The 24759-nt window shown below is 45.4% G+C and overlaps 1 long non-coding RNA gene across 1 annotated transcript; it reads left to right on the top strand.

Moving 5' to 3' along the window:
• The first annotated feature begins 21831 nt into the window (after positions 1–21831).
• Positions 21832–23815, top strand: LOC110198098 (uncharacterized). Its single transcript, XR_002321651.2, has 3 exons — positions 21832–21981; positions 22071–22237; positions 23389–23815. It is a non-coding gene; the product is annotated as an uncharacterized LOC110198098 (long non-coding RNA).
• Positions 23816–24759: the final 944 nt, after the last annotated feature.

Genomic DNA, 24759 nt, shown 5'->3' on the forward strand with positions numbered 1-24759 from the left:
TTGTCAATAAAAGCATCACAAATGCTCAGATTCCTTGAGAGTCTGGCCAATATGGCAGATTTTTAGAATCATGCCCATCTTGACTGATATTCTAATAAACCTCTTCTTCAGCTGAAAGAAGGCTTGGGTCAAATTCATTCGAGGCCGGACCTGTGTTGCTATTTCATGGTCCCAGCACCCCTAAACCTCAACACCACTACTGCCCCACCTTGTTACCCACAGAGTTATAATTTCTCTTATTTTTTTGGGGGGGGGGTTTAGGCAGTTGGGGTTAAGTGACTTGCCCAGAGCCACTCAGGTCCTCCTGACTTCAGGGCCAGTGCTCTATCCACTGTGCCACCTAGCTGCCCCTAATTTCTCTTATTTAACAGTTCTTCCTGGTTCACAGCTGAATTCCCTCAGTGAGGGACCTCACCCTAACTTATGGCGACCACATCCGTATATTTCTTAGCTTCCTGTTTGCACTTATGCTAATAAGAGCCTGGGGACCAAGTAGTAAGACAATTTGTGCCTTTTCATACTCAATTCAAAGCCTCAAAATACTTTCCAAGACACTGTAAAATTGAAAATTGATTTTGATTCTATTTTTTTTATTAATTTATTTTGACCTCTCATCAATCACCTCAATGCGTTTTCAAATTTTCCTCCCCTCCTTCCCTTCCTCCCTCGCCAAGACTTCAAGCAATCTGATTTTGATTCTATTTTTAAGACTTACTCAAGCTGTCATGGGTTTGATACTTTCCCACACCATGTGAGGGCAGCTAGGGGGCGCCATAGCGCACAGAATGAGGGGCCTGGATTCAGGAAGACTCATCTTCAGGAGTTCAAATGTGACCTCAGATACTTACCAGCTGCGTGACCCTGGGCAAGTCACTTTGCTCTGCTTGCCTCAGTTTTCTCATCTGTCAAACAAGCTGGAGAAGGAAATGGCAAACCACTGTAATATCTCTGCCAAGAATGGTCAAGAATAGTCAGAGGACTGAGCAACAATAAAGCCATGTGAGTCTCATTCTTTACTCTCATAACTTCACCCTTCACCCACACTCCAGAGAAATTTGCCTAAAGGCCAAGCTTTCGTCTTGTAATTCCCTCTGCCCTTTAGTCGGGTAGCCTCCAGTGGTTAGAGTCTCAATTCTGTCATTTTACCGTTGTATCTTCACTCTGGTATTGTCCACCTGTAGCCTCACCCACCACCCACAACTCCAACTCAAGTTGATTCCAGCATGGCAGATCATACCAACTGCAGACGAATCCAATCACGTGTGGGTCACTCACTCCCTTCTCCCAAGGAGGAGCTGAAGTAACTTTTAGCCCACCTCCTCATTAAAATGTCTTACCTTTGCCAGGGGAGGTCCAAATGATGGACCAAATGTCAGGCCAATCAGAAGGAAGACACACTCTTTTTTAAAAAAAAATTTTATTAATTTATTTTGATTTATCAACAATCAGTTCTATAGGCTTTTAAGTTTAAATTTTTTCTCCCCCTCCCTCCCCACCTCCCTCCCCAAGATGGTGTGCAATCTGATATAGGCTCTACATATACATCCTGTTAAACATACTTTCACATTAGTGATGTAAGGAAGAGCTGGAACCAATAGGAGGAATCACCAGAAAGAGGAAACAAAACAAAACAGAAGGAAAAAAAAGAACAAATAGTCTGCTTCGATCTACATTCAAACTCCATAGTTCTCTCTCAGGATGTGGATAGCATCTTCCATCACGAGGCCTTTGGAGATGTCTTAAGGAAGACATACTCTTAAACAGACCCCATCAGCCCTCACTGGGGTCTTTGGTCATTGAGAGGCTAAAGACCCAATTTATAAGATTACTGCTAACCCAACTAATACATTGGTAATACTTGGACCACTGTCTCTCAGTTTACCTTAATTTTCAAACGTAACAGTGCAGAATAATAATAAGAACAACAACATTTCTATAGCACCTACTCTGTACTAGGCACTTTACAATTATTATCTTATTTGATCCTCACAACAACCCTGGGAAGTGGATTCTCTTATCTCCATCTTACAGAAACCAAGACAAAGAGAGGCTATGTGACTTGGCCAAGGTCACGCAGCTAGTGTCTGAAGTCCCGTTTAAAGTTAGGTCTTCCTAATTCTGCTTGGGGTGTACTTCACTTGCATCTGAAAGAGTCTCACCTGCTGCTGTTTTTGTTACTCTTTGAGACCTTCACATATAAGCCATGCCCTTACACGTGCATTTCCACTTCCACCCATCTGGGGTCTCCCCTGAGAGCAAGGATGCTCCTTTCCAGCCAGCCCAGAAATTAGTAGGAGATTAATAAAGCCTCGTGAAGTTAAATCTTTGAAGAAATGGCACCACCAAGAGAGGCATGGCAGAGCTGGAGAGATGCAAGCGTGTTTCTGTTCCAGAAATCGGAGGGTGAATTCTCTAGACTTCTGGCTGCTGAGCTCGATGGCAATTGCTGACAAAAATCTAAAATTAAAGAAGTGGTTTATCGGTAGCCCTTAGAAAGGGAAGAGCTGATCTCTGTGAGCCAGCGTGAGCTCATGAAGAACGAGCCAGGCCAGACTAACCTCATCTCCTTTTTCTGGTTTTTTGACAGGAGTTGACGGGACTGACGGATTAGGGGGAAAGGGAGAGGAAGAGCAGAAATGCTGTGAACCTCGGTTCCTGGATTTCAGCAAGATTTAGAAAAGGTCCCTTGTGTTGTATCTAGTGGCCCCGGCCCCTGGCTGTTCCGCCACCAAGAGCCTTCATCTCTGGGCATCCCCCCTGACTGTCCCCTATCCCCTTCCTCTGCTCTGACCACTGACCTCCCCGGTTTCCTTTCAAGTCCCACCTTCTACAGGAAGCCTTCCCCAGCCCTTCTTCATTCCAGCGCCTTCCTGCTGTTAATTATCTCCTCAGTATTCTGCCTATGGCTTCTCCTTGTGGCTTAGTTATTTTTCAGTTTTTATGATGCCTTTTGGGGTCTTCTTGGCAAAGATATTGGTGTAGTTTGCCTTTCCTTCTCCAGCTCTCTTGCTTGACAAAGAAGGAAACTGAGGCCCAAAGCTAGTTAGTGCCAAGCTGGGTTTGGAACCCAGAGCTCCAAATCCAGCATCCTTCCAGTGTACCTCATACCTGGATGCTCCTCTGGGATGAGGGGTGGGCAGCATTGTGCTCTCCTCAGTAATAAGCCCGGAACCTTTGAGCACCTGGCCCCCCCAGCACGGAGCCCATCTCCCGAAAGCAGCTTGGAATGGATCGTGGCATTTGCTGTAGATCAGTGTTTTCAGCCGAATCAAACCTTAGTTTGAAAAAATGCCAAGAGAGAGTTTTGTCATTGAGTAAAACCAGCAGCCAGGAGATAATGGAAAGGACGCTGGCCTTGGGGGGAGGAGAGTGCCATCTGAGCTTGCATTATGCCCTCCCAGGACCCTGAGCAAGGGGTTAATGACCCCTGACCCTGACCCCAGTCGGTGGCTGGGCATGGAAGCTGATGGGGCATTGGGCCTGGAGTCAGGAAGACCTAGGTTCAAATCCAGCCTCAGACATTTACTAGCTGTGTGACCTCGGGCAAATCACTTAACCGCTGCCTGCCTCAGTTTCCATATCTATAAGATCGGGATGATCATGGTAAAGCACCCACCTGGCAGGGTTGTCGTGAGGATCGAGTGAGATAATTTGTAAAGTGCTTAGCACGTGCCTGGCACATTTGCTGTTGCTTAGCCACTTCAGTCATGTCCGGCTCCTTGTGATCCCTTTTAGGGTTTTCTTGGCAAAGATCCTGGAGGGGTTTGCCATTTCCTTGTCCAGTTCATTTTTACAGATGAGGAAACTGAGGCAAACAAGGTGAAGTGACTCACCCAGGGTCACACAGCTGGTAAGTGTCAGGGGCCAGATCTGAACTTTGGTGTTCCTGACTCCAGGCACAGTAGTCTATCCAATGAGCCACCTAGCTGCCCCACTCCTGGCACATAGTAGGTATTTCATAAACACTTGTTTCCTCTCTCCCTCCCTTCTTTCCTTCTTTCCTTCCTTCCTTCCTTCCTTCCTTCCTTCCTTCCTTCCTTCCTTCCTTCCTTCCTTCCTTCCTTCCTTCCTTCCTCTGAGCAAGCAAGCACCATAAGGGTGGGGACTGCTTCATTTTGATCCTTATATTTTGGGGGGTACTTGCTTTTTTTCTTTCTCGCTGTCCAGGCAATTAGGTAGAGCAGAAGTTAGCATACTGGGCCTGGCTTTTCAAACCCAGCCTCAAACACTTACTAGCTTCATTACCCTGGGCAAGTCACAGAACTGATTTTTGCCTCAGTTTCCTCATCTGTAAAATGGGTATAAAAATAGCACTTTCCTCCCTGGGTTGCTGTGAGGAGATAGTATTTGTAAAGTGCTTAGCACATGCCTGGAACACAGTAGCTGCTGTATAAATAAATGCCTATTTCCACCCCTTCTTCCTTCCCCAAAGAGGTGCGGACCACACTCTCTGGGAGAGGGCTCACCTCTTCTCCTGGCATGATTGTACACATAATGAGACACAGAAGGGTTAAGTGACTTGCCCGACATCTCACGGGGAGAATGAAAATAAAGTGAAAATAAATAAACTTTGCCTCATTAGAGGCGGAATTTAAACTCAGGGTTTCTCTCTATCCTGCCCCTCCCCCACTGCCATCCCGACTACTTTTAAGCTTATCTCTGTCACGGACATTCTGCGACATTAGATAATTCATCCGGTGCTTCAGTTTTACCCTCATAAAATCAGGAGAGTGGCCGATGACTATTTGAGAAACACTTCATAAATATTACCTCATTTTTTTAAACCCTTACAACAACCCTCAGAAGTAGGTACTATCACCATCTCCTTTTTACAGATGAGGACACTGAGGCTAGCAGAGGTTAAGTGACTTGCTCAGGGTCACAGGGCTAATACATGGCTGTGATCAAATTTGAACTCAGGTCTTTCCCAGCTCTATTTTTTTTTTCCTTTTGGTGAGGCAATCGAGGTTAAGTGATTTGCGAGAGTCACACAGCTAGTAAGTGTTATGTGTCTGAGACCAGATTTGAACTCAGGTCCTCCTGACTCCAAGGCTGAAGCTCTATCCACTGTGCCACCTAGCTGCCCCCTTGCCCAGCTCTAAATACTACCTGTCAGACCTGGGGCAAGTGTCTTAAACTCTCTAAGCCTCCTGCTTTTCTCATCTCCAGAACGAGAACATTGGCTGGTTTGTTGTGTTCAGAGTCAGAAGACCTGGGGGATCCTGCCCCCACTTACTTCTCTGATCGACCTGGAACAAAGCACTTCTACCTTGAGCCTCTGATCCCTGGCTCCACTCCCAATGGGGGCCATCTCCTGTTGTCCTGATCCATATCTGGCCACTGGACCCAGATGGCTCCAGAGGAGAGAGTGAGGCTGGTGACTTTGCACAGCCCTGCCTTACATCCAATTCCTTGTGAGTCACAGCACCATAGCCGGTCCCAACACTCGGTCATGCCCAGACTGGTTCGAATCCCAGCACCTGCCATCTATGCTTCTGGAACGTTTTCCCAGAAGGATGTTTGGAAGAGGCTTTGAAGCTGGCCTCCCCAGAAGCAGTATCGGATGATTCCTTTGCTGGTGGAGGGGCTGGCCTTCTGGGACTGTCCTGACAAGCAGGGATGGTCAGGGGTCCGGCCGTGAACAGAGAGAATAACAACTACGCCTTCCTCCCAGAACTCTCTGGAGGGTCACATCTCCCAGATGAGATGATCTGTGTAAAGAACACAGTAGGCACTTAAAATGCTTCCTTCCTTCAATGTCTGAGTGGGGGAGGGAGAAGGGGATCACGAGTCATAGGTTTAGAGATGGAAACAGCCTTAGAGGCCAGAGTTCAACCCCCTCGGTTTACTTTTGAGAAAACTGCGGCCCAGAGAGAGAAACGGAGGGACAGCAGGCTGTTAATTCTGATCAACCAAGCTTCCCCAAATCTGTCTCCCTTTGGGGAGACTTTGGGCAAGTCCTTTCCCCTCTCTGAACCTCAGTTTCCTTTTTTGTTAGGAGTGACCCCTGGCTCATTAGGACCCCAGACCTGGAGACAGAGGAGACCACAGAGAATGTCTGGACTAGGCCGGGGTTCTTTGCCATGTCTGTGGCCTGGCCCCTTGGGCGGCTTCTCCTCAGAAATGCACAAAATAAAATACACCCAGTTACAAAGCCACCAATTACACTAAAGTACAGATATCAATTTAAAAAAAGAAAACAAGTTCATGGACCCCAGGTTAAGAAATCCTGATCTAGACCAATCCTGTCATTTTACAGGTAAGGAAACTGAGGCCTATGAAATTAAGTGACTTGCCATTGATCATACAGGTAGCAAGAATAAAAGGTGGGATTTGAACCCAAGTCTTCTACCTCAACTATTTTTGTCCACTATTTCAGATGGGCCCCAGGCATGCTTCACTTCTCCCCACCTCCCCCTGCAACTGCTGGCTTCTCCAAAGTCTAGATATCAGCCTTGCCCCCACATAAGTTTTCCCTCCTTTCCAGCCCAGCGCTGGAACCACGAATTAATCAACTTTGCCATTGTTCTTAGAAGGGAACTTACTGGCTGCGTGTGACCCTGGGTAAGTCACTTCACAGTGTTTGCTTCAGTTTCCTCATCCGTCAAATGAGCTGGAGAAGGAAATGGCAAATCACTCCAGGATCTTTGCCAAGAAAACCCCAAAATGGGGTCACAGAGAGTTGGACACGAATGAAAACGGCTCAACCACAACATTGTTCTTGGAAAGGAATCCCTGTAGTGCACTCTTTCTGGCCACCACTCTCCTAGGTGGGTCCTTAAGAAGGACAAGAATGAGCGTTTTTCAAGCTCCTACCATTTGTCAAGCACTTTACAATTATTATCTAATCTGAGCCTCACAACAACCCAGGGATGTAGGTGTTATTGTTATTACCATTTTGTAGTTGAGGAAACTGAGGCAGAGAGAGGTTAAGTGCCTGAGGATGGCTTTGAACTCAGGTCTTCTTGACTCCAGCTCCAGCGCTCTATTCACTCCACCACCTAGCTGCCCAATTATTAGAGTGGCTACTCCTTGTCGTTTTATTATATTGCCTCAACCTGCCCATGAACAAGTACTGTTTCTCTACTGATTTAGGTATGTTTATTTCTGTAAGGAGTGTTTCGTAGTTCTATTCATATAGTTACTATGTAGGACTTGGTAGGTAGATTACAAAATACTTTATATGCTCTGTAGTTATTTTGAATGGCATTTTTCTTTCCATCTCTTCCTATGGATTTTGTTGGTACTATATAGAAGTACTAATGATTTAGGTGGATTTATTTTTTCCAACTTTGTTAAGGTTATTGTTTCAATTAATGTCTAGTTGATTCTCTAAGGTTCTCCAAGTAAACTATTATATCACCCACAAACATCTATTATTTTGATTTCTCTTTGCATGTGCTCATCTCCTCAATTTCTTTTTCTTTTTGTACTTCTTTAGCTATCATCATCAATCCTAAATCAAATAGTGGTGGTGATCATAAATAAATAATGGTGATAATTGTCTTGGAAGATAATAAGTAATAGCTAATATTTATATAGCTCTTTACATTGATAATCTCATTTGATCTTCATAACAATGCCTCGGGCCAGTGCTTTTACAGAGGAGAAAGCTGAGGTTACCCTGTGTCACAAAGATAGGAAGTGTCTGAGGAAGGATTTGAACTTAAATCTTCTTCACTCTTTGCTTTATCTCATGTCTTATTGGAAAGGCCTCTAATCTAACCCCATTCTATAGAATCCTTCCTTTTGGTTTTAGGTAGCTACTATTTGTCACATTAAGGAAAGGTCCATTTGCTTCTATCCTATCTAGTGTTTTTAACCAAGCTGGGTACTGAATTTTGTCAGAAGCCTTCTCTGAATCTATTGATATAATTATGTGATTTTTATTGTTCATGTTATTAAGATGTTCTATTATGTTTATAGTTTTCCTATTATTGAAACAACCCTGCATTCCTAATAAAAACCCAACCTGATAATAACATATCATCTTTTTGCCAAGTTGCTGTAGACTCTTTGCTAATACTACATAAATTAATTTACTTATTCAATGCTAGACCAATGAAATTACCAAAAGATTACTGTACAGAGCCATAACAAATAATAATGAAATTCATCTGGAATATAAAGAGGTCGAGAATCTCAAGGGAAATAATAGGGAAAAAATGAGAAGGCAAGAATGGGTACTAGGTCTCCAACAAACCCACAAAGCAGGAATCATCAAAATGATTTAGTATTGGCTAGAAAAAAAGAGAAGCTGATCAGTAGAGCAGATTATGTAATAACATGCAGAAGCCAAGGAACCAAATAGATCAGGGCTGAATAACACCACAGACCATTTGAACCAGTGATACCACAAGTAGTTCTTTCATGTTTAAGAAGAATATCAGGCTCTGTAGAATGTAGCAATTCACCGTTGTATGGACTCTCCCCTCCTGTCCTACACTGCATTTGAAGTACTCATTTTATTAATACTCATTTATACATTTTTATATACACACATACACATGCACACACATATACATATGTACACACATGTATGCACACACATACACATGTACACACACATACACACACACACACACACACACACACACACACACACCTCTCTGCAAAGCAGGGAGAGGAAGTATCTTGTCATGTCTCTTTCTTGGAGTCAACCTTGATTTTTGTCATTTTACAACATTTTCAAATTGGTTTTTTTTTCTTTTCAGTTGTGGTTCTTTCTATTTTGATGGTTGTAATTATTGTCAAACATGTAATAAGAGCATATAATTACTGCAGGTTCTTGTTCTGCCTGTCGACAGCAAAGTCTCCCATGGGAAAAACAATTTCCCACAGTCCTTCGGGGTAGCAATATCTTAATTTACTCATAGGCCTTCCCAGTTCTGATTAAGCTCTAGCAATACAACAAAATAAGACAGGACTAGAATGTTTACACAAATACACACACACACACAAACTGTGCTACTTCACATCGAGCAAATTGAGAAAATTATCAAAGGCAATAAAACAATGTTGGCAAGGTTGTTGAGAAACAGGTGTGCTCATACATCATTGATGAAATTGCAAACTGGTAGAATCTTTTTTGAAAGAAACGTAGCAGTACTTGGCAACAGAAAAGTAATCATATCCTCTCATGTGTTAATTCTATAGCTGGGAATATACCCTGAAAGGTTTATCAAAACAGAAAAAAAGGAAAGACTTACATGAACTGATGCTGAGTGAAGTGAGCAGAACCAGGAGAACACTGTACTCAGTAACAGCAACATTGTGTGATGACTGACTTTGATAGACTTAGCATTCTCAGCAATACAACTACAATCTAAGACAACTCCAAAAGATCGAGATGGAAAAAGCTATCCACATCCAGAGAAAGAACTATGGAGTCTGAATGCAGATTGAAGCATATGATTTGCTTTTTTTTGTTTGTTTCCTCTTTCTTGTGGTTCCTTCTATTGGTTCTAATTCTTCCTTATAACATCACTAATATGAAAATATGTTTAATAGGAATGTATATGTAGAGCCTATATCAGATTGCATGCCATCTTGGGGGGGAGGAGGGCAGGGAGAAAATTTAAAACTCAAAAGCTTATGGAAGTGATTGTTGAAAACTAAAATTAATTAATTTTTAAAAAGAGAAAAAATACTCTTCAAAGATATTTTAATATTATCTATACTTGCAAAATAGAAACAACCTAAACAGCTAACAACAGGGGAATGATTAAATTGATTATGGATAGTTGATGTGATGGAATATTATCATAAACTATGACTCATTAATATGAGAAAAAGAAAGACATTGGAAAAGCTCTGTTACCAAGAAATGAAAACGAAATGAAATGAAACAAAGCAAAACAGGGGACTGGAAAGACCGACTGTGCACCCTAACCTCTGAAGGTCTTTAAACAAAGCAGCTGCCCTTTCAGTTGCAGAGACAGGGGCATTGTGTAGAGATACTCCTTTTCAGGTTCTGAGTTAGATGAGTCAGCTGCTGACATCCCTTTTGTGACCTGCCTGTCCAAAGAAGATAATTAAGGGTAAAAACAGGAAAGCTTAGTTACTGGAAAATGGTCCTGCTCAGTGCTATCACCACAGGTTGAGTTGAATTCTGGTTCTTTAAGGTATTCCCTGTGCGATCTTAGACAAGTATGACTGTCTGTCGGTCAGTCTCTGTCTCTGGTTCTGTCTTTGTCTCTCTTTCTTTCTCTCTCCCTTCCTTCTTCCTTCCTTCCCCTGAGTCTCAGGTCATCTATTTGTATAATTAAGGCATTGGACTAGATGACCTCTGAGATCCCTCCCATCCCCAAAACTATTATCTATGGGTTCCCTGGCCTCAGTTTCCTTCTCTGTAAAATGAGGCGGTTTGGTCTAAATGGTCTCTAAGGTCCATGTGATCTATGACCCTGTGACCTATGAAAGGCACCACTACTCCCAGCAGCCTGAAGAGTTTGAGCCATTACAGAAGCAGCTGCTCCTTGGGTAATAGCTAGAAGCTGTCCTTCACCCCCCACCATCCTGTGCTTCTCTAATCAGGGGCCAGGAGTGGTTATAGCATTCATTGGCCTAGCCAAAGGTTAGAGGTGGCTGACACTCCAGAATCTGAGACCCAGAAGGTACCTCAAGGCCCTCTAGACTTTTGTCTACAAAGAGGCAAAGCCTGCTAGATTTGGAGTCAGGTCTAAAGCGGAAGGGACCTTGGAAGCCGTGTTATTCAACCCCTTCATTTTACAGAGAAGGTAACTGAGGTCCAAGGAGGTCCCAGGACCATGGGTGTAAGGTTGGCAGAGATCTCTGCACACCCTCCCAGCCCTAGGCCTACATGGTCTGCAAAGTCCCTTCCAGCTTGGACACTCTGCCCTCTGGGGCTTCTTTATGACCGGCACTTGAAGACAGCCATCACGTGTCCCACCTCACCTGCCCAGTCCTCCCTTTCTGGGACTTCACTAGCCCCAGTAGAAAGTCCAGATCTCCTCAGAAATGCAGAATCTCAGGCAGAGGGGATGGTAGGAAACTGGGCCACTCCCCCACCTCAGGGACAATCCAGTCCATCCACCAGCCACATGATGGCAGCTTGTTCAGCCTCAGGGGATTTCTGCAGCAAATATTGTCCCCAAAGGATTTCAAACAAGAGCCTTGGCCGGTCTCCAGCTGCTAGTTGAGGGGAATGGGCTGAGGAGCCTCTTATTAATCCAGGGATTGTTATAATCTTTTCTCTTTATCTCATGGCTACACACACAGCAACAGCTCACCTCTCCATAATGCTTTCATATTTGTTTGTTTTTGAAAGCTTTCTGGACTCCTTTTGTTTTTACATCATAGTCATTTCTGGAAACATTGGGTGGGGAGAGTCAAGGAGAGTGAGGTTGATGCAGAGAAAGAAATAAAAGAAAAGGGCATGAATGAAATGTTAAAAATAGAAGAGAATATAAGGAAATTCAGAAGGTGGTGCAGAGTGGCAGGGACATTTTGTTACCACCTTGCTAAATATAATACATTCTTCAAAAGGCAAGCTGTCCAGAAGGTAAGCTCACAGGTTCGTGCACAATCCTCTGAACTCAGGGAATTGAGTGAACCCCACCAACTTCATCAGTTCTGGAAGCAGCTCAGCTCCTTTCTATTCAATTATGAGTCTAGTCCAATGTGTGTCTTGTGAGAAAACTTCATTGCATTATTTGAACCTAGCTAGCCTTGCACAGCTGGGAAGCTGGACCACCTGTACCTGTTACTTAGAGACCCTTAAGGAAGGATGCAGATTATGCTGATTAGAAACCAGTCAGATCCAAAGATGGGTGCAGAGAGTTTTCTCACAACTGTATATCTTAAGCAATTGTCTTGTCTGAAAACTGGCCCCATACTGGTCAGTTGCTGTTTCTTTAGACCCCTGAGGTGGAGTGGGACCCCTATTTCTGATATTGCTCCTGTTCACTCTCCCCCTCCCAACTTGGAAAGCCCCTAGTCTTTCCTCCAATTAGAAATCAGATTACCTAATCTTGTATCCTGGTTTATATCCTGTTCATTGTTTTCTTTTAATGCATAAGAATCTGTTGTGTCCCCCCTCTTCCCCCTCCCCACCTCCCACCTCCACCCTGCCCTGTTTGGGGTCCAGTGCCAAGCTGAGGAGGCTGGGTCTCAATTTGTTGTGCAGTTGGAATGCACTGCTTCATAAATGGATGTGCTCGGAAGCTTTGACCTTTGTTTCCTCAGTCATTTCAGGTTTTACCCATCACAGTACAACTCTTCTATGTATCCTGAAATGCTCCTGTTTGTTGACGTCTATTAAGTTCTTAATTAAAAATATTGTTTTAGGGGCAGCTAGGTGGCCCAGTGGATAGAGTGCTGGCCCTGAAGTCAGGAGGACCTGAGCTCAAATCCAACCTTAAACCAAATACTTAACATTAGCTGTGTGACCCTGGGCAAGTCATTTAACCCCAATTGCCTAAAAATTTTTTTAAAAAGTTGTTTTACATTTTTCATTTTTAATGACAGAACTTTTAACATTCTAAACTCAACACCAAAAGAAGAGAAGCATTTCCACCTACAAAGAACCCTGTCCCCTAAAAGCTTATTGCTTAGGAAACCACAAATGCCTAGTACATGCACTTTGTTTTTTTTAATGGTACATAATAAATTCTACATGTTACTTTCAAAACTGTTCTACTTGTCTGTGTTTCCTTCCGAACATCTGGCTCTCTTCTGTGCGTATTCTTATAGATGCTTCAATGACCTTCTCTTTCTTTTATGCCAATGGCATTGCTATCCCCCTAAAATTTTTTCAGAATGCTTTTTAAACATTTTTTTTAGGCAATTGGGGTTAAGTGACTTGCCCAGGGTCACACAGCTAGTAAGTGTCAAGTGTTTGGTCTCAGGCTGGATTTGAACTCAAAAAGTCCTCCTGACTTCAGGGCCAGTGCTCTATCCATTTCACCACCTAGCTCCCCCTCAGAATGTTAACAGTAACTCACATTTATACGCTACAAAATGCCCCTCCCAAGTTAAACTCTCAGCCTTGGGCTACCTCTAGTCTGGACTGACGCTTCCCTCAGGCTCCTTTCTCTCTGACTGGAGGACTGGAGGATTGGAGGATGGATTACCAAACTCCTCAGAACGCCTTCCTGAAGAGAAAGCAGAACCAGGACTCTCAGAGCACCCCACCAGGCATCTGTTGCCCTCCATGGTCTCAATACCCCACCCCCATACCCAGGCCTCCCCATGATCCACCCCCCCTCTTTTCCACCACCTTTTGTGTATTGTCTCCTGCTTTAGATTGGAAGATCCTTGAGGGCAAGAACTGTCTTTTCCATTACTGCCCCCCCCCCAGTGTTTAGTACACCGCCTGACATAGTTGTTGGGGCTCAGTCATGCCCAGCTCCATGGAACACCACGGACTTGGTCCATGGGTCTTCTTGGCAAAGACACTGAAGTGGTCTGCCATTTCCTTCTCCGGTATGTCCCCATTTTACAGATGAGGAACTGAGGCAAACAGGGGTTAAGGGACTTGCCCTGCTGGCATCTGAGGCCAGATTTGAACTCAGATCTTCCTGACATGTAGTTATTGAGTCGTTTTGGTCATGCTTGACTCTTCATGACTCCCTTTGAGGTTTTCTTGGCAAAGATACTGGAGGGGTTTGCCATTTCCTTCTCTGGCCCATTTTATAGATGAGGAAACTGAGGCAAACAGGGTGACATGACTAGCCCAGGGTCAAACAGCTAATGAGTGTCTGAGGCTAGGTTTAAACTCAGGAAGATAAGTCTTCCTGACTCTAGTCACTGGGCAAGTCACTTTACCCTATTTGCCTCAGTTTCCTCATCTGTTACATAAGCTGGAGAAGGAAGTGGCAAACTGCTCCAGGATCTCTGCCAAGATAACCCCAAATGGGGTCACAGAGAGTCAGACTTGACTGAAAAGCCCAACCTCTTCATCTTATGGATGAGGAAGCTGAGGCCCAGGGGATGAAGAGCCTTGCCCAAGGTCACATGAGCAGGAAGCATCAGAGGCAGAATTTGAACCCAGGTCCTTTGGGTTCAGGTTTCATTCTCTGCCCCTAAGGCCACAAGTGTTCTCTTCAGCTGCTCAGAATTTCTTCCTCACCCAGGAGCAGTCGCTGTTCAGTTTGCTCCCTTGGTTCGGATTCTTTCCCGAGGTATCAGCGCAGACAAGTCTTCCCACATTTTTTGGGCTTCCTCATAGTCAACGTTTCTAATGTCACATACAGCCTAGTTTGATTGCAGCTTTATGAGGTGCCCCCAACCTCCCCTCAACGACCCTATAACGGTTGACAATGCAAGTAGCAGAGAAGGAAACTCCGCCATTCTAGCCCAGAGTCCGACACTCCAGTTCTAACTGTGGTTCCAGCACGTTCCCCCACTCTCCCCCGCCGCACTGTCTCTCCAGCTGGCGAAGTGAGAGGCAGGTCAGCTGGCTTCTAGGCGCGGCCAGGGATTCCAGTGAAATAGAGAACGCGTTTGTCTCTTGGGTCAGTTTGGTCTGAACAGCCTGGGGGATGCACGAACAACCCTCCACCCTGGGATGCAGCAGCTGTCCTCGCAGACTGGTAGCTGCAGAGACTTGTTTGTGCTTTTTTAGTCCAACCAAAACATGTGCTTTCGAAAAAAGAGAAGCCCGCCCTCCCCACGGCATAGAGTTCTTTGAGGTCAGCTCACCTCAGTTCTGGACACTGGGGGCAGAAAGGCGACAGGGAAATAGACCCTGACCTTAGACACACCCTACGGGACTGCAGCATCCCTCATCAGCCTGCCGCACCCCCTCGGAAGCCTCGGGCACTCACGTCCTGCCCCTGCGTTTTCAATGAAGCCCCAAAGAGACAAAAGTTGGGGAGGGGTGGAAAGGCTCAGCCAGGGTAAAGGAAGGAGCACAGGAGGGGCTGGGAGCGCTTGAGAGGTCTTCAGGGAGAGGTGGCAAAGCTCTTGTTGGCAGCCGTTGTTTTCGACATTCCCTTCATTTCCAAACACACAGCTTCTCCTTTCTTCCCCAGGAGCCGTCCTTGTAATGGAGATTGTAAAACAGACTTAAAAAGAGGAAGAAAAAAGAGTTCAGCCAAATTAAGCAGATCCGGGCAGCCCGCCACGCCCATCGTCCTCAGCTCTCCTGCGGCCGCCTTGGTCATCGCAGTTGTACTTAATATGTGATAAATGATGCATATATTTGAAATAAACGCATGCTCTATAAAATACGTAATGAATATTAAATAAATCACTAACACGGCATATAATTATATAATCTGCCGCTCCTCTCTCCACTTGTATTGTTGCAGGCCGGTGAGCACCACCACCCTCCTGGCTCTACTTCGCGCTGCTTCATTTCATCCATCTTCTGCCCTCCTTTCTCCGAATTCTTCATGTTCATCGTTTCTGTTGTTCAGCCACCTTTCTTTTCAGTTGTGTCAGACTCTTTGTGACCCACTGGAGTGGTTTGCCATTTCCTTCTCCAGGTCATTTTACAGATGAGGAAACTGAGGCAAACACAATGAAGTGACTTGCCCAGGGTCACAGAGCTAATAAGTATCTGAGGCTGGCTTTGAACTGAGGAAGAGGAGTTTTCCTGACTCCAGGTCTGGCCATTCAATCCACGGCACCACCTTCTGCACCACAATTAGTTTGTTGGACGAATTTAAACGGGGAGAGACTGGAGCAGTATATGAAGAAATAACTTGGGTATAAGAGAGCAGAAGACATTATTAAAACCTGTTTCAAAGGTTTTTTTAAAGGACCCAAACAGCTGTCACTCCTCAGCTGTGCAGAAGAGGCCTGGGGTCTCTCACTACAAGGATCACGCTGACAACTCAGTAATTTTGTTGAGGGTCACCTTGCTGGGGGAAGGGGCATTGATAGAAAATGAATCAGCACACAAGAACTAAGGAATCAAGAAAGCCAGGGGGTGGGGCAGCTCGGTGGCACAGTGGAGAGAGCACCGGCCCTGAATTCAAATCCAGCCTCAGACCAAACACTTGACACTTACTAGCTGTGTGACCCTGGGTAAGTCACTTAACCCCAACTGCCCCCCCCAAAAAAGCCAGTGGGGTCCTGACAACGTGGGTTATTCAGCCACACCCAGGGACCTCCCTATCCATGGCTTTCTTGGCAAAGAGACCTGAGTGGTTTGCCTTTTCCTTCTCCAGTGGATCAACACAGAGGTCAAGTGACTTGCCCAGGGTCACCTAGCCAGTAAGTGACTGAAGCTGGATTTGAATCCAATTCTTCCTAACTTCCTAATGCTCTGAGCACTGTGGCGCCTTCTAGCTGCCTCCATGCCGATGTCCACACTTTGTTTCCTTGCTAAGCAATCTTTGAGTCCAGGGTTATATCTGATGTAAGCAAACCTGATAGAATAACATCTGAATTCACACACGAACTATTAAGGAATAGCTATTTTTAAAAGAGTCATCATAGAAGTCAAAGAGAGAGTATCTCTGGAACTCTGGGGTCCCCCATCGGTGACACAGCCATGTCGCTGATGCTGTTTTCCTCCCGCTGCCGTTTCACTCTCCATTCCAGAGTCCTCCCCAACACTATTTACCAGGGTCAATATCATCCCCATGGATTAGCGCCCCGGTACCATGTGCGACTGACATCAATTAGCTCATACCAGGAGATATTTACTGAGAAGATAAAGAGCAGACACATTTAACGGCAGGCTCTTCCCTCCACCACCGTCAATGCTAGTGACATCCCTCTGCTAATTATTTCTAATTTACCCGCATCTATCTTGTTTGTAAATAGCAGTTGCACGCTGCCTCCCTGTTATATTAAAAGCTCCTGGAGAAGAGGAAATGATTGTGTTTTACCTTTTCTTTGCCTCCCCGGTGCTTGGGATGGTGCCCAGATAGCAGGTGCTTAATAGGCAGGCGCTCACTGATGGAATGACCAAAGCCCCTGGGGAGAAGAGGCTCAAATTGGAGGGGGGAAGGGAATAAGCATTTATATGACACCAACTGTGTGCCAGGAACTGTGCTAAGGACTTTACCAGATATCACCTCATTTGATCTTCATGACAAGCCTGGGAGTTGGGTGCTGATGAGGAAACTGAGGCAGACAGGGGTTGAGTGACTTTCCCAGAGCCAGATTTGATCTCGGGCCTTTCTGCCTCCAGCTCTGGCACTCTGGGCGCTGTGGCACCACCGAGCTGCCCTAAGTTCATGTACTGATGCAGAGCCAACAAAGTTACTTATCCTTGTTTGCAGGAAATCTGTAGCTTCGTGATCAAAGTCCCTCATCCCTGGGGCTTAACTGTTGGCAAACCCTGGCACAGACCCTGTCCCTGGGCCTCTGGGCCTCCAACCTTTCAAGGCCTCCAGGGCTGTTCTCTCTCTCAGCTAGGCAACTGGGGTAAGTGACTTGCCCAGGGTCACACAGCTAGTGTCAAGTGTTCGGTCTGAGGTCGGATTTGAACTCAGGTCCTCCTGACTTCAGGGCTGGCACTCTATCCGCTGCGCCACTTAGCTGCCCTTGGGTTCCAAATTCTATCCCTCCCCTCCCCTCCCCTCTCCCTCAAACAGTAAGCAATCGAGCACAGGTTATACATGTGCAATTATGTAACACATTTCCATATCAGTCATTTTGGACAAGAAGACTCGAATAAAAGGAAAAAAAGAAAGGAAAAAAATGTCCTGTTGCAGATGGTATTCAAACAACATCAGTCCTTTCTCTGGAGGCAGACAGGATACTTCCTCCTAAGTCCTTCGGGATTGTCTTAGATCTTTGCACTGCATTGCCACAGTGCCCAGAGTGCCGGAGCTGGAGGCAGAAAGGCAAGAGATCAAATCTGGCTCTGGGAAAGTCACTCAACCCCTGTCTGCCTCAGTTTCCTCATCAGCACTCAACTCCCAGGCTTGTCACGAAGCTCAGATGAGGTGATATCTGTAAAAGTGCTTAGCATGGTTCCTGGCACACAGCTGGTGCCATATAAATGCTTATTCCCTTCCGCCCTCCAATCTGAGCCTGGTCTATCAAAGTCAGTCATCACACACTGTGGCCATTACAGTGTGCAGTGTTTTTCTGGTTCTGCTCCCCTCACTCTCCATCAGTTCATGCAAGTCTTTCCATGTCTTTCTAAGATCTTCGAGCTCATCATTTCTTATAGCACAGTAGCATTCCATCATAGTTGTATACCACAGCCATTCCCCAACCGATGGGCATTCCTGCAATTTCCAATTCTTAGTCGCCACAAAAAGAGCTGCTATAAATATTTTTGTACAAATAGGTCCTTTTCCCTTATTTGGATGCCTTTGGGATACAGACCTAGCAGTGGTATTGCTGGATCAAAGGGCGTGCACATTTTTATAACCCTTTGGGCGTTGCTCTCCAGAATGGTTGGATTCGTTCACAACTCCACTAACCGTGTTGTCATGCATTTCTAGAAGCAGGGTCCCCAGTCTTCAGGTGGGGCGCACAGCCCGTGTTCTGAGGCAGGACGTCTATTGGCCAGTCCCCAGGACTTATGGTGATACCCCACACCCACGGTCCTTTAAGTCCCCAGTGAAAGGCGAGGCCACTTCATCTCTTCTCCAGGGCCAAGAACGGTCATTACAGTCACACACCCCACCTTCCTTTGATTCACAAGGCTGTCACCAGAGCGTGCTATTCTTCTGGCTCTGCTTACCTTTGCCCCGCACCTGCCCACACTCGTCTTCTTGTGACCCCTCGTACATCATAAGAAATTATGGCGCAATTCCACGTCACTGCCTGCTCACACCACAATATGTTTAGCCATGCCCCAACCAATGGACACCCACTTTATTTCCAGTTCTTTGCTGTCACAAAAAGTGCTGCTGTGAATATTTTGGTTCATATCACACCTTTGGTTCTATGTCTGAGGGGAAGGAGGGGACAAGCACTTTTAAATATCTACTGTGCACTGAGCACCTGCTAAGTGCTTTAGAGTATTATCTCATTTGGCCTCCTTTGTCTGACTTCCTCTGGGTCAAAGGGTCTGACGTAATTCCGAACTGATTTCTACAAGGTTTAGACCAATTCTCAGCTCCACTAACAATGCATTAGTGAGCATGTGGCCACCAAGCTTTCGCAGCTAATTTTTCAGGGCAGGCCCCATCTTTGCAGTCACACAATCGACTGAAGAGTACAGAGAACAGGATATCCGCTGGGCTGGGGCCAGTCGATTTTTTAAAGAGCCTTTGACTCAAGAGAATGAAATACAGCCATCACCTGGTGAAATCAAGAGCACCGGAGATACTTCTGAGGCTTTTCTCCCTGTCTTGGCAGAGGCCCTCACCCAGGAAACAGGATTCTGAGGTCAACTCGACTCCTCACAATATTATAGCAGGGAGTTTTGTTAAAATAAGGAGGGAAACAAAGTGGAAATCGTTGAAAGAACAGCCATTGGAGGACTCTTTTGTGATGAGTGGGAAGAATTCAGAGAAGACTTATATGAACTGATGCAGTGAGTGAAACCAGGAGAAATTATAGTGACTATAGTAGTGTGAATAAAAGAAAACCGCAGACCAAACATTGAGTAATTATTATGAACATATTTGGCCTTAAAAAACAAAGGAGAAAATGCATCTTTCTCCCTTCTTTACAGAGGTGGGGGCCTCTGGTTGTGGGGCACTGAATATTTTGTCAGATGACCTGTTTCCTTCTCCTTCCCCTCTTTCTTTTCTTACTCTTTGTTACCAGGGACAGCTCGCTGGGTAGTAGGAGAGGGACAGATATAACTGAAAATGAAAGTGATACAAAACCAAAGACTTTAGTGAATTTTTAAAAGTCCAATCATTAGGCCTGAAGATGGCACACGTGGCATGAGGGACTGAGTGCCAAGGCTGTGGCTCGTCCCGGCTCCACCCCTCAATAGCTATGGGATCTTGGCCAAGACAGAGACTCTCCTCCTGGCTTCAGTTTCTCCTCTGCAAAGGCCCCTTCTGGCTCCAGGTTCATGGCCCAACATTCTCTATCTCATACAAGTTCATTTATCGTTTAATAATGAGGGGTTGGTCTTGACGGGGCCTCTTCCTTCAATCTTACCTTCTGCCCCTTCTACCAGAGGGGAGACTCAGGGGCATCTCTCTCCTCTTCTCTTTCCCTCCCTCCTTTTCTTTCTCTTTCTCCCCCCTTTTTTCCCTCCTTCCCCCCACCCTGTTTCTGTCACTTCCCACCCCACCAGCTACATTCCCTCCTTTTCCTCAATATTGCCCAATAGCAAAGCCAGGTAGCCCACGATGGGCTTCTAAAACCCTACAATTTTTTTTTTAATATTTATTTTTTAAAAAGGTACCTTTTGTTTTGACATTGACTTCATTTCCAAATATATTCCTCCCTCCAACATGGCACTGAGGTGACCCTGGGTTCTCCAAATCTGAGCAAACAGAGCTTAAGCTCTGAAAGGTCCCACCAAGGCCTTGCTGAGCTGAAGTCGGAGACTCACCCACAGCTGGGCCCCAGGGAAACGAATCTCAGAGAGGCATTGCCATTGTCAATGGAGAGAGGAATCCAAATGGGGCTATCGGAGATCCCTGAAGGATGCTTGGTTACTAAAGAGGGCAAGCTCCCCCAGTGACCCTGATGAGATGACAGGGCCAGGCCTTTGTTTAGAATTGGAATAATTGCTGGTGTTCAGTCACATCCAGCTCTTCATAGCCCCACCTAGGGTCTTCATGGAAAAGATACTAGAGTGGTTTGCCATGTCCTCCAGCTCATTCAACAGATGAGTTCTGCCCTTTGGGGCCATCTTCAGGCTTAATGATTGGATTAAAGAATTCATTCAAATCTTTGGTTTTTATATCACTTTCATTTCCAATTGTATCTGTCCCTCTCCTATTACCCAGTGAGCCGTCCCTGGCACCAAAGAATAAAAAAGGGGGGAAGGAGAAGGAAACAAGTCATCCGACAGAATATTCAGTGTCCCCGTCTTTCCATAAATCCTCCATAAGGCCTCCAAGTGGGAAAATTACCTGGAGCCCATGCATTTTTGTTATTTGTAACTGTGGCTACAACCCCCATTCTTCAGGTTCTGCTCGAGGAAAGCATCCCAACTCAGCAAAATGAAGTCTGAATCTGAGAATCAGGAAAGATGTTAAGGTCCCTGCCCCTCCTGCAGATGGCCATGGGAGGTATCTGTCACCTCAGCTCAGCACTCATTCAGTAGACACTTATTAAGTGCTTACTGTGTGCAAGGCACTCCAATGAGGCTCTAAACAGAAGACCTGAAGCCTTGTTATGTCTGTGGTTTTCTGTCCCCTTCTGCAGTCTGGTGAAATCCAGTGTCTTTCCAGAATCATGTTTCTAAATGCATAGCCAATCAGTCAATAAACATTTATTAAGCACCTACTATGTGCCAGGCAACGTGCCAAGTGCTTAGGGATACAAAAAAGAGGCGGAAGCATAGACGCATAGGATTTTGAAAGAAGCCAGTGACATTGGAGTACAGTGATCAGGTTTTTGGGGGGTTTTGGGGTGTGGCAATCGGGGTTAAGTGACTTGCCCAAGGTCACACAGCTAGTAAGCGTCAAGTGTCTGAGGTCAGATTTTTGAACTCAGGTCTTCCTGACTCCAAGGAGCTTTATCCACTGCGTCACCTAGCTGGCCCTAGGTTGTTTTTGTTTTTTTAAAGTTCAGGGACCCCCAGGTTAAGCACCCTCGCTCTATGAAATACAAGTATAAATAAGCAGAGCTGCTGCCCTTAGTATAATCAATCAATGATACAAAAAGAAAGCACAAAGAGTGTCTGCCCCCAGGAGCTTCACTGGGAGGAGGGTGGTAATGACATAAGGCAGGGTGTGGTGGGGGAGGGGCAGGGTACGAAGGAACGCAGAGCAGGGCATGATGGTAACACTGTGACGAGTCAGAGTCCAACAGGAAAATCGGAGACGGGAGATGGGCAAGGTCAAAGTGTTTGAGCTGGAAGGGGCCTCAGAAGTGATTTACTCCAAGCCCCTCATTTTACAGGTAGGGAAACAGGCCCAGCTAGTGTTTCTAAATGCTTTCTTGACTCTTCTGGAATATTATCAGGTGAGATACTTGTAAAAGCGCTTAGCACAATGCCTGGCATGCAGTAGGTGCTTAATAAATGCTTATGCTCTTCCCTTCTCTTCCCACAGCAGTTTTTTCGATCTGGCCCCAGTTATAAGAGAAGAGAGGAGAATATGAAGGGAATGGAAAGGGCACAAGTGGTTTTCTCCTGTTCCCTCCAATCAGGGACAGACTGACATTCTGCCTGAGCACAGAGGAAGGGCAGAAGTGGGCGACAGGTTCATCTTGTTTGATGGTAAGAAAAGTCAAGTGACTCACTAGTATCTGAGTATCTAGTATCTAAGGCAAGATTAATGGACTGGTCTTTTGGACAACAGGTGCAGAACTCTACCTGCTATAAGACAATGCCTCTAATGGGTGGGTATGATTCCAGATAGAGCAGGATAAAGGCACAGGGGAGATCCAGGCAAATTATTTTTTATTTCTCACCTTTTGGCCAGAAATCTGGTTGGTGGGGAACTCAGGGAAACTAGAGAAAGTAGTTTAAAAAAAAACCAATAAATTTTTAATGATTTTTTTTGTTTGTTTCCTATCTTCTAAATTTCTCCCAGTATCTTTCCCCTTCTCCCTCTCAGAGAGCCATACCAACATAACAAAGAATATCCTTTTAGAGGAAAAAAAGAAAAAGACAAAGAGAAGCAGAAAAACCATGCAATGCCACAGGGGAAGTAATTTTGATGAGAACTGGAGAATTGACCGAATCTGGCGGGGTATGGAGGGAAGCTGGCAGAGGAAGGCCACCTGGGCTCCCCAGGCCCTCGCCACCTGGCCCCATAAAGTCAGAGCCCAGCCGTTTTCCTCACGTCTCTTCCTGGCTCCCCCTGTCGTTACGGCATAAACCAAAGGTCAGACGGCCAAGTGTGGAGTGCGCCAAATGTGCTGTGCCCAGGGATAGTTTTTTCCCAAGGGTCAGAGAGAAAACAACCCAAAGAGACTTTTGCTTTGCCTAAGTGTACTTTGGACCCGAATATTTTACAAAGGACCTCACAGTAATGACTATAGGAATACTAACATCTACATGGGCCTTTACGGCATACAAATGCCCATCTACTTTTTCATTTGATCCTAATAACAGACTTGAAGTTCTCATTTTGTAGAGACACACAGAGGTTTGGTGACTCAGCCAGGGTCACACATCTTCCTCACTCAGTGTTTTGTCCAATGGGTCACCTTGCTGTCTCTTTGAGTAAGGAGCACCCTGGACTGACCTTCATCCAAATCCAGACATTACAGAGTTACTTGGAAATTCTCAAAGTGTGTCCTTTGAACCCTGGGAGGACTCTGAGACTGTACCAGAAGGTTCGCAAGGTCAAAGCCATTTTCCTAAAGCTTTTCAATATTATTTGCCTATTATAATACTCCTCCCTTTCCCCAACTGATTCACAGATCACAGATGGAGGGCTGGAGGAAACGCCAGAGGTCATCCAGCCCATTTTTTGGAGCAAGAAACCAAGGCTCAGAGACGAGAAGTGAGCCGGGCAGTATGACAGAGGTCCTCTGCTTTCTTCCATGGTGGCTTAACCATTCTTCATTACAAGAGGCTCCTCTACTCCCACTCCTGGGTGAGAGTCAAGGAAGATCTCTAGAAGTGACTGGGATGTTAAGGGGGAAAAAAATACAACAGTAAAACTTATCTGAACAACAGTTGCTTTCTTTGGCAGTTCTGTGGATCTCAGGGTAGGTACGCTAGCACAGATTGCAACACAGGTGCACATTCTCATCCTGTTTCTTGTCCCAGTCTTTCCATAAATCCACCATAGCTGACCTAGGCCTCCAGATGGGATTTTCCTGTGGGAAGCCTTTGAGCTGACCATCTGTCACTCCCACATCCTTTTTTTGGTCATTCACACTCACTGGACTCCTGTTGTCTCTCCTCTCCCCAAATCTCCCTCCACGCAGCTGCCACCCCAGGGCACTTTCCAGGCTCCAAAGCATTCAGTGGCTCCCTCTTGCCTCCTTGGTGGGACATGTAATACCCTGCAATGTCCAACTTCCTGCCTTTCCAGGCTTACTTCCTATTTCCTATTTCATCCACACTGACCACCAGCCCATCCCCATTGCGGAAATCCACCTCTTGCTGCCATGCCTCCACGAAGCCTGTTCCTCATGCCTGCAATGCACTCCTTGATCACCTTGGCCTCTTGCCATTCCTAACTTCTTCAAGGCTCAGATCTAGTCCCATCTTTCATCAGGAGTTTTTGTCAATCCCAAGGCTTGTTAATGTTGTCTTCCTCCTCAAATTTTCTTCTACTTACTAATCTGTGTAGACATTCATACGTTCATTCCACATTCATTCAATGAGCATTTATGCTGCACTTACTCTATACCAGGCACTGGGCTTTGCCTTGAGGATATACAGTAGAGACTTAATAAATGCCTGAGAGTTGATGTATGAGTTTGATAACTTGTGCAGCACTTCTTGTAAGACTCATGGTCACTGGTAGGTCACAGCCAGCTTCTCCCCACCATGCAGCTTTCTCAAAGGTTCCTTTCTGGCTCATTTTATTTTTAGAGACACACTCTAACTTAAAAAAAATCAACAAAAATGAACATAGGAATACATTTCCTTAAATAAACAGCAAAGGGCTTTCTGCAGACATCACGGATTTCACACAACTTGGTTTTCACAAGTATTTAACGCCACCATTGCAACACTGGCCTGCTTGTCTCTGTCCCCTTTCGCATGTTTCGTTTCACCAATGCTTTTTCTTTCTTTTTGTTTTCACTTTCACCATCCTCACCTCCATAATAGCCATG

This window comes from Phascolarctos cinereus, unplaced genomic scaffold (assembly GCF_003287225.1).
Source record: "Phascolarctos cinereus isolate Bilbo 61053 unplaced genomic scaffold, phaCin_HiC Scaffold_5;HRSCAF=322, whole genome shotgun sequence".
Lineage (NCBI taxonomy): Eukaryota > Metazoa > Chordata > Mammalia > Diprotodontia > Phascolarctidae > Phascolarctos > Phascolarctos cinereus.